Below are 19516 nucleotides of genomic sequence, written 5' to 3'. Positions count from 1 at the left end.
GACAGGGTGAAATTCAAGTCACTCTGTATCGCCCATAAAGTTCTGCATGGAGTAGGTCCACCTATTCTGGGGGAGATGGTCCAGTCCTACAAGGCCCCCCGCTCTCTTCGCTCTGACCATCAACATCTTCTTCAGGTTGGAAGGGTGAAGAAGGCCAGAACGGGTGGCAGAAGGTTTTCGATAAATGTGGCCACCTTGTGGAACTCACTGCCCCTACAACTGCGCTCGGAAGCCAGTCTTCTCCGGTTCCGTAAACTTTTAAAAACTGTTCTGTTTTCTGCTTAACCCCTGCATTCTTTTGGTAGTGTTATTTTCTGGTGAGCGCTGGGATGCCTATGGGTAACCAGGCGCTATACAAAACTCAGAATAATAATAATAATAATTCTTGGGTACCAGCTGCACCTATAAACAGAAAGTCATCTGAATAATGTGTGACATTTTCGTGACCTGATCTGTATGACAAACACCATTGCAAAAATGTACAAAAGGTTTCAAAGAGCTTGCATGACATGGCACAGCCCATCAACAACACTTTTTCTACATAAAATTGATTGTGAAAATGAATACCCGCAAAGGAAAATTCAAAGGATTTAGTAATCTAAATGCTGACTTAATATCACATTTTGCCAATTTCGCTTTCGGGCCTACTTTTCTGATAAATTCGATAGCTACATCCACTGATGCAAATTGCACTGCTGTATCATCCTTTGCTATGAAGTCGTTTACCGACCCACCCTGAGGCCAAGAAAGATGATGAATCATCCAAAATTCACTGCTTCTTTTTTAGGTATTACTCCTAGAGGGGAAATGATAAAGTCAGATAAAGGCCTCCAAGTAAAAGGACCTGCTATTCATCCTTCTGAAACTTCTGTGCTCAATTTTTGTTTTACCACCTGAAGATGTTCTTTTGTTGACTTTAAATTGCCCGAAAACCCATGAGCTCTTGGACCTTGATAACCCAGTTTAAGACCTTCTTTGAATCCTCAATCGAGCCTTGATACTTCGTCCCTGTTGGGGTAAAATTTTAGCCAAAAACCTATCTTTTCTGTATCAATTTGAGTAAAAGCACTTGTAATTCGGCTGAAAGGATCCACCTCTCCTCATGCCTTGGCCACTACTTTTCCAATTTGCCTGGTCTCCAAAACATTGCAGTATGGTATGTTTTCTGCCACATTTTGAACATTCATGGTTGTACCTGCATGGATACCTTGGACAATATCCCCTATTAAAATTCCAGCATGAGCCAGAATTGGGGTTTTGCAATCTGTTTCATATTCCCAACCCTCCTGAGGTAGGCTTGCCAGAACGGGTCGATGCAGTACTGCTAGACCACATGCTGTGTGCATTGTGGGAGGGTGTCTTTGCAATAGATCCATTGCACCCATCATTCGTTGTCCACCTCACCCCAAGGTTTATCAGGAATAAACACTAAACAAGCCCAAAACTCCTCATCATAATGCAACTAAGCAAAACCCCCAAATTCCATTTGTGCTTTAAGAAAACTATCAATATATTTGAATATTGCAACTGCTCGATCTGGGAATTTTTCGCAATAGACACTAGTGAATATTAAAAATGCTGATGTCCATGTGTCAATTGTTATGGGAACTTGTGTTCTCTTTGCCAGTTCCCAGGCTTTTTCTCTAGACCCTTCTTTCGATTGAATTTCTCCATGAAGCAATTTGTATACGTCTACGAATTCACCCCTCCAGATTCAATCTTTGGGTGCCTTACTCAAATGCACCCCCAATGACATGGATAGCCCCATGTAAGGTAAACATTTTAACCCTCCATTTCTGCTTTTTTCTTCTTTTTCATTATCTTTTTTGTCTTTTTCACTCTCTGACAGGGATGTCTCCTCAACTGCCGCTTTTCTTTGTCAACCTTTTTTGTTTTACTATCTTTAACTTTCTTAATTGTTTCAGAGTCTTCTGAAATTGATTATGTCCCCACATATTTTCATCCAATAACATATGCCCCAACATTTTCCTTTTTTTGCAATATATTTTACTTGCACCCCACTTCTTCCACCAATGACTCTCTCCTGTTCTCAATGTAGTGGATTTTTCTGGTTAAATCCTCTTTTTGCTGTCCCTTGGTTTCATACTTTTAACACCTTTTTTTCTGGTCAATGATTCAGCATTAGTCTCTTTACTCTGTAAACCATGACTCTTGGAACAATTGATAGGACCCCCATTCTTCCCTTTCTTCCATGTTATCAACCCCCTCTTCGTTCCCATCGAATATCTCCCCTTCTTCCAGTTCTTCCACCTCGTCTTCATAATCTAGAGCACTCTCCCATTGTAATTCCCTTACTTCAGCACTTACACCCAGGCATTTGCCATCTCCTACACCTCCATTAAAGCTCTTCCAATCAATTGTTTGTGAGTACGGCGATAATATATTTTTTTTGGGATGTTTGTATCAAAATCATCCCTCCATTCGGACCGGTGGCACCAGGGTGCCTTTGACCTGGCCGGCAAAGGTTTACTACATCTGTTTTTTCCATGTAGAATTCTCCCTGCATTGTTCCACAGTCACCAAAACTTGCAGACGCTGTGGATCTGAATTCTCTTTTACTTACAACTTCCTGTTCTCCAGGTCCTCCTCAGACACCCAAATCCATTTTCCAATTTGTGGTGTCCTTTTATTTCTTTTTGTGCTAACTGTACCTTCTTTGTCTAAATCTTTATTACCCTATAAAATTTAACTAAATTGGCCAGCTAATGTTGTGTCCCCATTGGTTCTTTTAAACTGCTCTGAATCTCTTTCTCCATTGACCTGTAATGTTTTCAAAACAGGTGACTGCATTGTATTTATCAGCGTGTCACACTGTATACTGCATTTAATTGGTGTTACAGTTCACTCAAAAACAGGTACGGATGATTCCTTTTCCACATTTTTTAATGTGTGTTTCAAAATTGGTATATTTAATTTAGCTTTGACACGCTAAGGTGTCAAAAAAACTGCTGTCTCACATGCATATGAATTTCTGCTTGTCTATCTCCAGAGGGAGATAAAGAAAAAAACGTGTCCTCCTACTTTTTCTCTTTTATTTACAAACGTTCCCTGAGCCCGCCTTTCAGTAGCTGTGTGTCTTGCTCCCAGAGCACTACTAAGTGCACGGCCCCCCCTTCGCCTAACAGATGAGCGTCGGTGAGGTAAGGAGAGCTTCTCCTCCAGATGTATTGCTTTTTTTCTTTATTTTTCCCTAGGCAATGCGCATTCTGTAAATTTGCTAAAGAATCAGGAGGTGAGCAGGCCAACACAGCTGCTGCTACACCACTAGTGGCTACATGCTTCGGCCGATCCATGCCCACCTACGCTTGTGACAATATGCCCAGCTGGAATAAGTCTTCCCTGCCGGCGTTGCATAGTATCCTAAGCGATTCCCTGATGGCAGTAGATTTCTCTGCCATATTGAAACAATTTTACATTAAAAAAAAACAAAATTGTAATCTGACAGCAGGGGCGGCTCTAGGCTCATGGTGGCCCTGGGCAGGGACCGTAGGTAGGGGGCCCCGGAAGAGGGGGTCCGGGCGGGACGGAGCGCGGAGGCCAGTGAAGAGGGGGGGGGTCAGGGTGTTTGGAAGTGGAACAGAGCCGGAGGCCACCAAATCCCTGCCAGGGGCCGCCACGCAAATATGTATCCACAGGGGCGGTGGGTGACATTTGAAAGTGGTGGGGCGCAAAGTGATTTGCATACAGCACCGTAGCGAGCGAGCGTAGCGAGCGAGCCCGAACCCCAAAAGGGGGGTTTGGGGGGATTACCCCCCCCAGAAAATTTTGAAAAAAAGAAGAAAAATCATGCATTTTCAAGCACATTTGAGAAAGCAGGAAGGTTAATAAAGCAATTGTGAAAGTGCAGTTATTACATTAATAGATGGCATAACATAGGTAGCTGCTTATTCAGTATAACCACAGAGCTTCATACATTCCGTCCTATTACAGACTCCGATATTGGCATTAAAAGTACCCTCCAGCTTATCAGCTTCAGCAAGGTTTCCAACAGCATAGCACCCCTTTGGTACACACAGATTACAGGTTCAGCCACATTATGAAAATAGCAACTCATTCAGTGTGATAATTAAGGTAGCAGAGCGCATGGAAAACATATTTAGTGATGGGCTGAGCAAAACACAACAAACAAATTGACTTCTTTCATCTCCTTTATTTCAAACCATTTACAGGGCTCAGGTGTTTTAAACCTTGTGAAAACAACAAGCTAATTTGGTGAAAGCATACTTAAAAATCTGTATTTATGTATTGTAATTGTAGACTGGACCAAAAAACAAGTGAAGGGGCTCCACCAAAGCACCTCTCCCTTAATTATTTACACATAAATCACATGCGGTCTGACAAGTCTGCCAAAAATGCAGCAGATGAGCTGGGGCGTTTACTCCTGGCTTGGTTGCTGGGGCGTTTACTCCTGGTCTGGGTAATGCTGCAGAGCTGCAAACTAAGGCGCTACCAGGTAACCAAGACTCAAGTACCACCACAGCATCAATCTGTGCAACCATTCAACAACAACTGGTTCAAATATGTTCTCTCAATGTTTCAAGCTATATTACAAATGTCACCAAAAGATGTTAATATTTCACTTCTGTTCTTGGATTTTGGTCACAATAAAATACACTGAACATAATCTTCACAAAAGTTATTTACAAAAGTTTAAGCTATTGCCATTATAAATTACAATAACTTTTATTAACGTATTAATTATAAAAAAAATAAAAGCCATTGCTCTTACCTGCACAGGCCGCAGCTGTCTAGACCTCGGAAGAAAAGTGCTGATAAGGATTGATAATGAGAGCAAGTTGGGCAAATGCATTTTGACGCTGTCACGACTGAACAATCAGGTACTAGGTAGGACAAGACAAAAAAACTGTTGCAAAAACCTAAACAATGGGCTAGTAACAATACCATCAAAATACAACGCTCCGAATAAGTTAGCAATGGGAGCATTTTCTTGAGAGAAATTGATACACAAAAGACTTTTGAAATGACCTGGACTTGTGCTGACATCAAAAACCTATTAATCAGTTGAATACCCATAGGACGTCAACCTAATATATTGGACCAGGTGGTTGTCCAAACTTGTGATTGAGCCTTACAGATTCGGATTGCCGCTTAACAGTCATTGATCTAGAGATAGTTTGCCTGCATCCAGGAATGGATGGCTGGCAGGGAACTTTACTGGGGCAGGGGACTGTCAAACCACCCCATCAATACGAAAGAAAATCTGGGTGTCAACCACAGATATAATGAAGCAGAGACAAAAGTGATTTATCAGTTAATAGTAAATCAGGAAAAACAGCTGACACTAGCATTGAATATAGCAGTGCTTGAGGAGGCGATATGAGGACCTCAGAAAGAAAAGGTAAATTGAGTGTGAAAAGAAAGGGAGAAGCACTACCTCATTGCGTAATTAGTCAAAAAACAACTAAACCAATGGAAAAATGTTCTCCCTACCACCAAAGTTGCCAAAAAGTTGACCAAGACGGCATGTTCAATTTTGTCCAATGCTGCCAAGAGATCCAATGACGTGAGAGCCCTGACACTACTGCCATCAAAACACTGATATAACTCATCCACGAGAGCAAGGGAAATCCACTTGATAGATTGAGTGAGTATCAAAGAATGAATGACAGTAGAAGAAAGAAATAAAGGGAACAGGGTAGGCATGGTGAAACATTATAGGCAGCCATTTCAGACTGCTCACCACAAATATGTGAATCGCCTGTACACTCTACAACTTTTTTCCCGTTTGCCTCCAATATTTACAGAATGTAATTCCTTCCAGGTAAGAGGTGCTAGGTTGCTCAGCAAGTCTTAAATAACTGTTCCAGCCACCTAAGGAGACGAGGGGCAGATGCCCTGAACATAGCTTGCACCATTATTGGTAAAGACAGTTTACCCCTATTTTAGGATTGTATTTTCATCCCACATTCCCATACTTGCCAACTGGTTCAATGCTATCTAGTGCACACCGAACATAACTTTGTATTCTGCTAATTGCAGGTATTATTTCTCCAGACATTAATGTCCTATCAGAGAAATTGTATTGACCCCAAAAAATCAAAAGTGACATAAAATGTTGTGTGTGACTTTGGACCACTTTCCAGCTATGACTAAACTCAGCAAGGAGGCATGCCTTAGTCACAATCAAATACCAGCCCCTAATCTGAAAAAAACCAACAAAAAAAACCAGAATGCAGGGCAAGTGCTGCCCCGATAAGGGGGGAGGGGGGTAGAGAAGGGTCTGGTCATTGCAGCCATATTAATGCAGGTGTCAGTACACATGCCATTCCTGCAGGAGGCCGCCATGGATAGTGGGATGACCTTTACAACCGCTGCAGTACAGCTTGCTGCATTAAAGGTCTGACGAAGTGTAGTGTGGCCCGTCAGCCGCTGCAGTACACGTGCCAGCATCTGAGGGGGTGTCAGGGTGTAGTGTGGCCCTTCAGCCGCTGCAGTACATTTGACAGTAGCAGTCTGGGTGTAGTGTGGCCCTCCAGCCGCCACGTGCCAGCACCAGACGGGGTGTCATTCCGCATATATATTGCAGCAGTGCAACACAAGAAGCTCTTGTGATAAATCACCTTCCCAAATGTAATGCCACTTACGCAGTTATACTAAAATAGCTTGAAAGGCAAAGCTTTTAAGGTCACAATTACAAAGGGGTCAGGATGGGACAGGGGCCTCTGTGCAGCAAATCAGGAGGGTTGTAAAAAGTACTACATCCCCACTCAGAGTATTTAACTCCTTCACACACCTTGCTATGCTGAATTAAGGGTAAAAAAGCAAATGCTGAAGCATGTTTTAGCACAGGAGCACCTGGGCCTGCAAACCCTACAGTGCAGAGAGTTCATTTTTAACCGAGCAAAAAAGTCTTATTTAAAAGTCCATATGATAAACCCACCGACTTAAAATGTCGTGGAGCATGGAAATAAGGCAGAGATTAACATCACCTCAACACTGGTATAAACTCCTCTGCACATCAATACAGACAACTAATGATAAACATGATCGCCAACGTCTTATTCCACATATTCCTGAGAAAAGTCCTGAATCAGGCAAAACTGTATTTTCTGATCGTGGAAACATAGCTACTGTATTAGGAATATTGCCTCCGATTTAGGATAAAAATGTAAAGGCGTGTCTAAGGAGCAACTCTGGCTTCACATACAGATTCCACCTTTCTTTGACTGAAATGAAGGAAAAACCCCTATGTTCCGTTTGTAATTGTTAATTTCACCCTTCCGGGGCTTATCGCTCCATATTTCTTAGTACCTCTAGGGCGTAGTCTGAGGACTTCATAATGAGGCTCCCGCGTCAAGCCTTAAAGGAGTTCAGGTAGGTAAAAGCAGCTTCCACCTGCAAAAACTCACCAGTTTTAAATACAGTCTCAGTAGAAGACTAGTTGTGGTTTAAGTGCTCACATAGAATGTCTCCTTTAAAAAAATCATTCTGGCACTGCGTTTTCTGCCGAATTTTTTCTGGTTTCTTTAAAATTGATAGAAAAGACACCCTTCCATCATCCAGTCAGTTTAAGTATTATGTGTTTTGAGGAGATCCCCATGCTTTCTGATAGGAAAGTGTTTGTTGGTCGCCTAAAATGTGGGTCTTGTCTTTTCTTAAATGTCCCTTACCACCCTCCACGAAATTAGATGCATTACACTGGCCTGTGCATCATGGTAAAAAAAAAGTATTCTTGAGTTGCTGCACATCGCTTTGTTTGGTAACACTGATTGGGCTGGTATGGGGGAAGAGGATCAGCCTGACCGCGAGGCGGGATCTGCCCCATCTTGGTCAGCTATCACTGCATTTATTAGTAGAACCGTACCCCTCTCCATTGTCACTACCTTATTTACCCCTCATGGCCAGGCTTGCTGTATAGTGTGCTAAAGTGGGAGATACAAGTCCCAAAACGCAGCAAGAAATTTTCCGGAAAAATCCAGGAATTGAGGTGTCACACATGATATGGGACCATTCGGCTCTGCATTCCTCAAACCTGCAAATGAATCCTTCTCGGGCAGTGGCAGTGAATTCAAAATGATTGCACTACCTTACAAAACATTTTGGGTTGTCTGCTTACGTAAATACACACACCGCTCCTTAATCATGCAAAGAAAAGCAGAGATTTATGACCAGACCCATGATCAAAAAAGTAAGGACTTGCTGCCGACATTTGTGTGAACTTGCTAAGGGTGAAACCTGTTCAGAGCAGGACAATTTAATTAGTGAACTAAGAGGCAAGGCGGCTGTCATGTTGTGGTGTAGATTTTTATTGCACAGGGAGCAACATTATAGTCTATTAAACAAATGGTTTTTGAATAGTTAGTTCACATCTCTAACAGACATATTTGAAAGCTCTTACACATGTGTGATAATGAAGAAAAACAAATGATCTACGGAATGCTGAACAATGCAAGCATTCACCCCCAGTCACAACAATCTGGGTTTAATCCATCTTTCTTTTGCCCACTATGCCACCCCAGTTTGGAGCCAGCCATATGCAAGTCAGTCTTGACCATGTGCCTCATGGGAACACTCCAGCCTGAACTGCCAAGCCAGGTCCTCAGTGGACCGGAAACCAGCATCCTGGGATCGGTTTGCGGGAATTGTTCCTTTTACAAATGCCTAGGCATGCACCTGAAAATTCTCCCAAGGGTAGCACGGCCCAGGTACATATGTAACACGTGGAGCACTTGGAGCCACCACTACACCAGCCACGTACACGCAGGGGCGGCTCCTCCTTAATGGCAGAGGACCGTCACCCAACAGCCCAGCGCCAGCAGATGATAGATAAATTGATAATAACACACTGTTATCATTCTATGTATGATGTCTTAGCAGCGCAACAAGAATTGTCCAGAGCAGGCCGGGAATGGCAGGGGGAGGAGTAGTGCACAATTATAAGTGCAGGTCCATTAGCTGGCAGTCTATTGCCGGCCAAACAGACATGCGCACTTATGTTTCTCCAACCCTGCTTTGTTGCACAGCCGGGTTGGAGAAATGCCACAAGCTTCAATGCACTGTCTGAGCAGAAAACAAGGGCTCTCAAACCAGTCCTGGCACTGCTCTCGTAGCCTGAGCATCGTCTGGATTGGGTGGGGAGCCTGCACCTTGAGGGCTCATCTCCTTCTGGCCTGATGAGAGGAGCAGCGAGGTGACCGGCTGGCAGAGACCACGACGCCGTACCACTTTAGATAGGTGGCCGCCGCCACGACCTACCCAGCTTGTCTGTAATCTCTTCACAGTGAAGCGGTACAATACGTAATGGTGATGAAAACCATACATTCAGGATTAACTCCATAGAATGTAACACTCTCCATAGTGGCCGAGTCGACCTAGATATGGCAGTTGTGGCAAAGTACTGTGTTCTGGCAAGTTGAGCCATCAATCCGAGGTTTGGGACTGCTTCATGACAGAGAGGTCATCCTGACTCTGAGTCAAGTAGCAGCGGTTAGGCCAGCCGAGGTCGAGAGAGCGGCAGTGGGCCGCGGGCCCTTGCTGTTGAATGAGCACCAGCCTGCCCTTAGCTAACACCACACTGGCAGCCCACTACATAAATCAGGAGAACGGGCGTTCTCTAACATTACTTATAAAGCATGGAACGTCCTCCCACTCCACACCATAGCCCCCTCCACTCTTCTTGAATTCTGCAAGAAGATGCAGACCTGGCTTTTCATTTGATCAACTAATAGCACGAGCTAGGCACCCACAACAGGCATAGCGCTTTTTTGGTACTTTTTTTTGTTGCTTTTGCCCTGTAGTTGTTGCTTGCCTTGTAATTTTTGCTTGCCCCTTCGTTGTGGGTTCGTTTGTTGTTTCGTGCCCTTTACCCTGCCCCCTTTCTGTTGTATATCGTGCCCCGTCGTCCACTCATGTTGTGTTGCTTGCTCCTCCCGCCAGAATGAAAGTGATATTCCATATCTAAAAGGATAAATGTACCATGTGACTACAAGCGTCATAGTATTGACGGATTTGTACAATAGTTCAAATGAAGGTGAAATGTACAGACAGTGGTGAATTAGTATAGGTTTTCATTTAGCTGCACAGTAGTAGTTTCACTTCAATTTAAGTCATGTGTTATGTAAAGTTTAAAAAGCTAACATGCAGCACTTGTGCGCATATATCAAGCAGCAGGTTTCTTCATTTTTTTTAAAGTGTAAATTTGAGCATACTTTCATAACGTAAGCTTGGCACATCAACAGGCTGGCAGCTAAACGTGGTGGCACGCAGCTCTGGTGCGCAGGCTCATGCACGCTATTCTCAGACTACAAAGAGGCCTTCAAATCTTAATAACGCTATTACATAACATACGCGGAGAGAGAAGTCTCGATTCCGTTAGAGAATGAACGTGCAGAAGATGCCTCGTCTTGGATGCAGCTGCAGGGAGTGGTGCTTCTGCAGCTGGGCGAGCTTGCACGCGTCACATTGACGATGACACTGACAGACACCTTTATGTTCTTAAATAAGCTAGTGTGTGTCCCTTTGCAGTGTTTGACCCCCATGGATTTAGTAAAATAATATATTGTGATACCGTTATACCGTTCCTCGGGTGCAGGTCATATCTTAGCATAAAGTGTATTTTCTAATGTACAAGTAATATTTGGCATTATTGCACTCCCCCATGTCCCAGACCATTAAGAAATGTAATTGATATAGACAATGTTGAGACCCCCGCGTTCAGCTGGGTCGCTTTGTCTGTCATGGTGTTTACGAAATCTATGTCCAGGAATGTGTTCTATGTCCAGGAATGTATGAACTTCTACCATGGAAATGTTTTTGTCTTAAATGTGTAGAAAAGGGGTTCTAGCGGTATGTCCAAGACTGGGGTTCTTATCCCGACTTCAACACGTGACCACCATACGTGTGATTCTGGGCACATCACTTGCGTTTCTTAAGGCTCAGACGTACACAAATGTGTCATGCAGATTTTTAAAACATCACTTAATTAACATGATTCGGAATCATCCCCCAAAACAGGGGTTTAAGGGAGATGAAAACGGTGGTGGTTTCTAAAAGGGGTGTGGCATACTTAGAAATTCCTTTCTAATAGGCATGACCTAATAATGGCGTGGCTTAAAACATGTAAACGAACATCTTGCGCACCACACAGTGTGACACGTGGACACTATTTGGGTGCCAGCAGAGATATTTCACAACCTTATGACTAAAATAAGGCAGACCTATTGTCTTTGTTAAAGTTTGTTATCTGATGCATATGAATGAGCAAAAATATGATATTCTTGTGGACAAATACAATTCATTCACCTGCTGCACAGTGTAATAGAGTGCACCTTAAATTGGGCAAATTAATCTCTTGTCTGCCTTACCGGAGGGGAGTGTCCCCAAGCTCGCTGAATTCAGTGTGATGTCCTTACACGCAGCGTCATGTGTATTCAGTCACGGCTCTCCTTGTTCACTGGGAGAAAGTTCCTAAACAGGCCCAATCAGCTAGTGAGGCAGCTGGTGATTGCCAACCAGGCTGGATCAGGATCTGACGTCACGCGCGGCATCCAATAATGGATTGCCCTGCGGTGACCGGCCAATCCTGGCGCCTAGGGGGGCTCATGTATGCTCGCCCTGTGTCGCCTTTGAGAAGCCGGGTGCTGCGACCAGCTAAAACAAACACCCTCTTATGGGAGAACACTGATGCGCATGCGCAGGCAAGTTTCTGCCCTGCAAGTCACTTGCGCGCTATATACCTTGGCTGGCTGTCTGCTGCTGCAGCTGAGTGCGTCACGTGGTCGTGGACTGTCACTCAAGCTGCGCAGCAGTCCAGACCAGCCCCCCTGCACTCCCCACTCCTGATTAACTCGGGTGATTCCCGGCGGCGCTCGGTCAAACTTTTTAAAGAAACAGTGACAGTCACACCAGTTTATTTTATTGCAGCAGCGCATCCATGGGGCTTGTGGGGCTACGCCCCTACGCCCCAATGGACGCACCGCTGCTGTGTATCCATCCTCAGAGGATTATTATATTAAGGATATATATTGGTGTGGTGGCCCCTGGGGTTTGGTGGCCCTGTGCAGGTGCACAGCTTGCACATGCCTCAGGCCGCCCCTGCTGACAGCATAAAACGCTTAGCCCCTTCCTCAAAACCACCGCTAAACTGACCGCAATTCTATAACGGCATAAACCGTTGTTTAAGCCCCGCCCCTTTTCAAACCCTACAAATTACCACAACCTGTCCGACTGGAATCTTCTACCGGCCCGAAGCTGCCCGGGGTGGACATTCTGCGAATGCCACCTAGTGCAGCCCTCATTTGCAATCAGAGAATTTTACTGAATCAGAATTTACAATTCGGAAAATTTCAACTGCGAATCATAACGATTCGTTAACGACAATGACGTATCTATAGTGCATTAATACTAATTGTTCAGATTGTGCCAGTCGCTCTTTTCTGTAAAATACGAATCATTACTTTAATTTTCGTACATAACATTTATTGTTGGTTTTCGTGGCATGCATGGGTACCGGCACATTGATAGTCTATACCACCAGAAATTGCATGTTTTTCCACATGAATCGTTGTGCTGTGGTGGGTTAATTTGCTGGTTAATGCGAGGTAAATGGCACCCTTCTACATGAGTTACAGGTGACTGTTTATAATGGAAAGCATCTTAACACGCATGCCTCAAAGAAAGTTAAGATTACACAATTTTTTTAACAGAATATGCAATTTGAATGAATGACTAGATATAAACAATGCCCAAGACTTCTCTACCAAATTCGGTCTGTAAAATACAGCATGGCACCTTCTTCTTTCAGGGTGCCTAATTGTGGGCTGTCACGTTGTTTCCCTGGCATTCGAGTGTAGCTCAGATTCCCAGCACCTGCTAGCCTCCTGTAATTATACACCAGGTTTGCGTAGTGGCTCTGTACTGTAATCAGAGAGAACACATGAGTGGTGGATTATATAACTGCTTCTGAAGGTGTGTATTTACGGTATTACTCTTTTCATGCTTCACGTTTCAATATAATTAGAGTAGAGATACTGTCTCAAGATGGGTTTTCTCTTTTTTACCCTTATGTTTAAGGTCAGCGATTTCGGAATCAGATTACATCTACTAACGACCAGTGTAATAACGCCGAGCAAATTATCTTCGTTTTCCTAAATACTACTGGCTGTGTTCGTGTCCTCAGCCACATAGTAAGGTTGCAGAACCGTTGCAGACGTTTGTCATTGGGCCACAAGACTACATTGCTGAAGAATGCTTCCCAATCTGCAATTTACAGGCCTTAACGCTGCATGTGTGTGTGTGTGTGGGGGGGGGGGGGGGGGGGGGGGGGTTACTAGTAATGCTAAAATGAGAGGAAGTTTATACCTCGATATGTTAATGAGGGCTGTGCATACGTGCAAAGTTTTCAGCTGCAAACTGCTTATAATTACCGTAAATACAGCCACTGTCAGTAGTTTACGAAGATTATGCAAGTTGTTTTTAACATTAAAACCAGGACTTTCGCACCCCTTTTGAGTCACCAATATTTTTCCATTTTCAAAATCGCGAGCAAAACAGTTTGAAAGTTCACTTGTGCAAAAAAAGATGCATCCGTGTTCAGCGGTTTGTAGGTCACATAAGGAAATATAGTAATTTTGAGAGGAATAAACTTTGTCGTCTCTTAAATATAGGTAGGAGGAAACATCTGCGAAGCACAGGAAGGCAAGTAATTGAAATCTATGCAAGACTCCTCTTGCATAATGACATTTCCGCTCTTAATTCGGTCTGTGTTTTAATGAATGGGTAAACTTGTAAATAATTGCTTATGAGAAAAACTAAATACTTTTTGTGACCATGAATAATACAGTACATATCAAACTTTCATGCCGCACTTAAGGAAATCTTGTCCGATGTGCTGCCTGCACTGTTTCATGTAGTTCCTTTGCCAGTATATGCATTTTCTTAAATGGATGCATTTTGCAAAGGACTGAGTGAAAAGATCAATAAAGATTACATGAAGATGCAATTTATAACTGGTCGCTGTGCTATCTGTGTTTCAATATATCCTCTCTGTCTTCAAGAGTCTTTCTGATGTGGGCATTGTTTCCACTCATAGGCCCCGATTATGTCATTTTCTGATGTGGGCAGCCAATCTTTCCACTCATAGGCCCAAATTAGGAAACAGGAAGAGCGGAATTACGGTGTGGCATTCCATTCCACCTGATTCGGAGTGGGCCTGTGTTCCATCACCTGGTTTTCCCAGGTGGGGGAACACCCTTACCAATTTTACAATTTTACGAGACAGTAATTCCGTCCGGTAAAATCAAATGAGGTTTTTGCTGCAGCACCAGCCAAGCCTTATTCCAAAATGTTCTCTCCTCTTAGAATTTACTTTTCCCTTCCCTCCCCTACTCCCCACAACAACCTTCTACCCCCCTGCCACCCTAATGCAAAAGCATATGTGCACCACCTGCTGAGAGCCAGTGCTAAATGTATGCTTTAAACCTCACAGAATTGGGAATTTCATCTGGTTTTACCACTAGTAAATCTGGTCTCACACATAGGCGTCGATTCCGATCCGGTAAAAAAAATCCCCCGTACGATTCGTATTCGTAGCCGTTTCCGTACGACTCGTAAACACACCGTACGACCCGGCGAGTACGATCCGGACCGGGTGATCAGGACGCTATTCGTACGGCCCGCGTCAGGTAAGGGCGATTCGTACGGAAAAGCGCACAATCACATACACGCCCCCCCCGGGGACGCCGCGTACCCCCCATGATCGCCGGGGTACGTGACGTACCGCTGCGATCATGGGGGGTACGCGCCGTGCACCCAGCGTACATGAGGTACGCGCTGTACACCCACAGTACATGGGGTACGGTGCGTGCCCCATGTACGCTGGGTGTATGGCGCGTACCCCCCATGATCGCAGGGGTACGTCACGTACCCCGGCGATCATGGGGGGTACGCGGCGTCCCCAGGGGGGGGCGTTCCGTACTTGTTTCGGCGCGAACTATGCGTTTACGGCTGTTTCCAGCTCCCGTAAAAAAAAGGGTCGTACGGTGCGTACCCGACACGAATCGTACTTGCTGGGTCGTAAAAACCAGCCGCGAACCGTAGCGATGTCACGTACAGCGGGTTCCGAGTGAGACTCGTACGGATATTTTAGTCGTACGGAGTCCTGTACGACTCGTACGGTCTTTGGCTCCTGGTACGAATCGTACTTCGTCGTACGTACGGGGACGTTTACGGGTACGATTCGTACGGGGAAAATTGCTCCGTACGACGATTCGGAGCGCATTTTACCGGATCGGAATCGACGCCATAGTGTGCGCACAATGTGACACTCACATCTCTCCACCACTACCACTGGCAACATCCTTCTCACCCCACCTCCCTATCATGCCCATGAAATCTCATAATGCGGTTATATTGTCCAGGGCGTAGATTTTATTAACATCAAACCTGTTAATTCCACATAACCACTACATGAATACAGGCATACTACTTTGAAAACTGAAGATATACATGCTTCACACTTTAGTGATATTCATATGTCAAAACACAAATATGGTAAAATATATATTACATTTCAGCATATCATTAAGCTGTCCAGCCTCTGGAACACTCAACTACGCACATTATGCCGGCAGGCCACAACGCGCTAACAGTAACAATTGCATTTACCTGAACCAGGGCACCACCTAACGCCTCAGAGGTACCTGACCAATAGATAAACCTCCGGGCATACACATACCAAATGTACAATGAAATTATAATTGCAGTCTCAGGTGACACAGCATTAAGTTGTTCATAGTGTAGAATCCTCCGCTGTGCACATTGTGCCGGCAGGCCACAACGTGGTACAATGAACAGTTCTCTTGCGTGAAAACCAGGGCACCGCATAACGCACCAGCCCTCCGAGGTTGCACACGTGTCTGTTTTTGACCGCCGGATTCTTATATGGACCACCCCGTCACCTACAAAGACATCTGCCAGTCCTAAACCACCTTCACCCTGTTTAGAGTCTACCACCAACTCTGAAACACGCAAGGCCCCAAAAAAGGCAAGCAGGTAAGCCAGTCTGAATAGCGTTACCTCATATTGACTACGGCACACTAACTGTAGAGCCCCCACCAGCGAACTCAACCTTTCTATATTTATAGGCCTCCTAGTGTCCTGCACTCCCGGTACCAAGCGCTCCCACCCTTTGATGGCTTTCTGCACCCTAAAATCCTTGGTGGGATCCCTAACACTATGCAACCCGGCAAAGAAAGCGATGGCAGACAACTGCCTCCGGACCCACGAAAGAGACTTTCCCTGACTCTTCTGGGATACCAGAAAACTCAGCACCCCCTCTGTAGTGAATCTGTTTTGCTCCAAGCCTGTTCCGAACGTCGCACTGTACACCTCCCACGCCCTTTCGTACATACGTTTCGTCTGGGGTGCCAATGCTGCTGTGATTAGGTCTGCGGCGATGGGGCACCAAGCCTCCATAACTCCTCCGGGAACTCCGCCATCAGTTTGTCTGCTTGCGGCCACCGTGCCCTGAACTCTGCCATCTTAAATCGAGACAGAGCGTCAGCCACTGTATTATCAACACCGGGCACATGTTTGGCAGTAAAATGCACATTATGCAAGAGACACAGGCGAATCAGAATCTTCAACAACCGCAACACCAGCGGGCATTTTGCATTTTGATTATTAATGGCCAGTACTGCAGACATACTATCCGATCAAAAAATGACTCTTGTGTTCTCCAAGGAGGCCCCCCAAATGTGTAAGGTAACAATGATGGGGAATAGTTCCAGAAAGGTGACGTTGCGTGTGAGCCCTGACGTAACCCATTCCTCTGGCCAATGCCTCATGCACCACCTAGAGCCCAACACTGCTCCAAAACCAATGCTGCCTGCTGCATCTGTATGGAGGGCCAACTCACTGTTGGTGCAGGCTGGCTGCTGCCATAACAGTGTTCCATTGAAGTTATCCAAGAACCCTTGCCATAACTCCAAATCTTCCTTGACTTCTGCAGACAACCTTGTATGATGGTGTTTGGCCCGTAGGCCGGACATCGCTCTTGCTATGTTTTTTGAAAAGACTCTTCCCATGTGAATCACTCGTAAGGCAAAATTTAATTGGCCCACCAGGGCCTGCAGCTGATGCAAAGTAACCTTCTTGGCCGCAATGCAGGAGTTAACTGACTCCTTGAATGCCATCACCTTCTCTTGTGGCAATCTACACTCTCCTGACACTGAATCTATCTCAATCCCCAAGAAACATAAACAGGTAGTAGGACCTTCAGTTTTGTCTTCAGCCAGTGGAACTACCAATGCCTGGGCCAGGTGCCGAAAGCCTTGCAGCGCCCTCCCACATGCCTGACCTCCCGGGGGACCCATGAACAAAAAATCATCCAAGTAATGTACCACATCATCTGATGACACCAGGTCTTTCACCGCCCATTCCAGAAATCTGCTGAATGTTTCGAATACCGAGCACGCTATGGAACAGCCCATGGGCATACACAAGTCCACAAAGAACTGTCCCTCAAACGTGAAACCCAGCAAACGCGTATCTTCTGGATGAATGGGAAGGAGGCGGAATGCGGACTCAATATCTGATTTGGCCATCAGCGCACCTTTACCCAGTCTCTGCAATTTTGCAATAGCCTCGTCAAAAGTGGTGTACCGCACCGTGCACAAATCTTGATCCAGACCATCATTTACTGATCGGCCCATTGGGTAAGAGAGATTGTGAATCAAATGGAATTTGCCCAGCTCTTTCTTTGGTACCAACCCCAGGGGTGAACACACTAAATTCTCACACGGGGGAACATGAAAAGGTCCCGCGACCCTACCCGTGGACACCTCCCCCATAATCTTGTCCCAGACCAACTCCCGTTGTTGGAGAACTGACTGTTGATTCTTTGGCGGGACCGATGAGGGGGGAGCGCGGGAAGGAATGCGGAACCCATCTTTAAAACCATAATACAGCAAGGAAGCATCCTCTTGATTATCGTATTTGCTGAGTAAGTGCGTGAGAACATGCATGCGGATGGGCGAAGGACGCACAGTATTAGTGTTTGGGCAGTATGCTTTTAAAGGGGGTAGGCTCTCTCTGCTTGCCTTGTTTTCTGAAACACTTGAACTCGGGATGTCCCTATCCCCCGCAGAATGAGCAAATGTGTTTAAACTTACATGCTGTCCCCTTGCTACATTCCTTCTTGTTGTACTGCCAGCAGGCCAATTTTGTATCTCCCAAACTTCTGTTAAATCGAAAGGACTGAGTCAATTTTCCAGGCGTGTGAGCCATGTTAAACTCTGCATGCCAAATATTGATCTCCCTCTGATCCCATGCTATCTCTGGCCTGACAGCTTTCATCTGCCTAAACTTAGTGTCGTACTGCATCCAGGCCGACCCTTGGAACTCAGAAGCCGCCCCGTGTATTAGGGACATGTATCCAAACAACTGCGGCGCTAACGCTGGTGTCTTCTCAGTTAATATTGCCGCATAGATAGAAAACACTGTTACCCAATTCCGCAATGACCATTCCACCCACACAGTTTTTGGCTTGAACTCGCTCTCTTTAGTTGTTTTTGGACGACTTGGGACCACCCCTGCGTTGATTAAATCAAAAACGTTCACAAACTCCCCTTTATGAATTTTTTCCCTCATCTCCAAAGGAACATGCCAAGCAATCGTGGAAGAGGGGGCCAACACCAGGGATGAAGAACCAAAAATTAACAGAGTCACCACCGGGGGTGGTTGGACAACGCTCGCTGCTGCCGCAGGCAGCATGGCAGCAGGCGTGCCTGCCCCCAGGTACGCTGTTACTGGAGTGACTCCCATCTGCGCCCACACTTGCGCTGTCACCGCCCCCTGTGTTCCTGCTGCTGACAATGATCCCTGTGGTGGTGTACTTGCTGCCCCTAACGCCACCGGGGGCTGATGGGCGACAGACGTTCCAGTCGCCTGCACCCCCCCTGAAGCTCCTGAAGGCCCCCCTGACACATGTGTTGGTGGTATTATCAATCCTGCCACATTCCCCGGGGGCTGGCAGGTCGCAGCGCTACCTGCCGCTTGGGACACTACTGGCGCACCCCCCACTTGTGGAGGGCCCACCGATGCTGCTGTTGTGGAAATTGCCATAATGCTCTGCCCCACAGCACCCACCGTCATATTCAACACAGGCCCCTGAGCTGCATTATCTGTGCTAGGTGCCGTCATGTCCTGGTTGGTAGACTCACCCCCCACAGTAGCTGCTGACGCCAGTTGCGTGCGCGCCTTGTCCTGTTGCCCTTCTCTATATCGAGCTGGGAGTTTCCTTTGCCGCTTTGAAGCCCTGCCATCCGGCTGTTGTTCTGACCCGCCGGCCAACTTTTGAAGCGCCACTTCCATGCCATGTCGCTTAGCTGCTTTCCAAAGCTCACTCAGGGCTTGAAACTCCTCCTGGTCCACCGGTTTCCGGGAATTGGCGGGAGCGCGTTTAGGCGGCATGCTACACCCTGCTAGCAGAAACAAAAGATTGTTACCATCACGCAAAACACCGAAACTCCCTCAC

This window comes from Lissotriton vulgaris, chromosome 11, assembly GCF_964263255.1.
Source record: "Lissotriton vulgaris chromosome 11, aLisVul1.2, whole genome shotgun sequence".
Taxonomy (NCBI): Eukaryota; Metazoa; Chordata; class Amphibia; order Caudata; family Salamandridae; genus Lissotriton; species Lissotriton vulgaris.
Note: the sequence above shows the minus strand (reverse complement) of the source record.